Raw genomic sequence first — 355 nt, 5'->3', positions numbered from 1 at the left:
AGAAGCACTTTGGAAAATCCCAGAATGGATTATTAGGGACCCCCCAGCTGCCCTGTATACTATGCCTGTGACACAACCTTATACTCATTCCAAAATCATAGTCATTAATAAGCTTCCATATCAGCCTCCACTCCTCTGGCAAGAATTTCCATCAGGTTTTGGCTGCAGAGATCCCCCCTACCCCCCTCCATTTAACCTTATCAGTGAGGCTGTGCACTGATGTGGGCCAAAGAGGCCTGGCTCGCAGTCGGGGATTCATCCCAAAGGTGTTGGGCTGAATTGGGTTGAGGTTAACGCTCCGTGTAGGCCAGATACGTTGTTCAACATGAAACTGGGAAAAATGTGTTGTTTTTAT

This window comes from Etheostoma cragini, chromosome 22, assembly GCF_013103735.1.
Source record: "Etheostoma cragini isolate CJK2018 chromosome 22, CSU_Ecrag_1.0, whole genome shotgun sequence".
NCBI classification, from domain to species: Eukaryota; Metazoa; Chordata; class Actinopteri; order Perciformes; family Percidae; genus Etheostoma; species Etheostoma cragini.
This window is presented reverse-complemented; position numbering follows the sequence as displayed.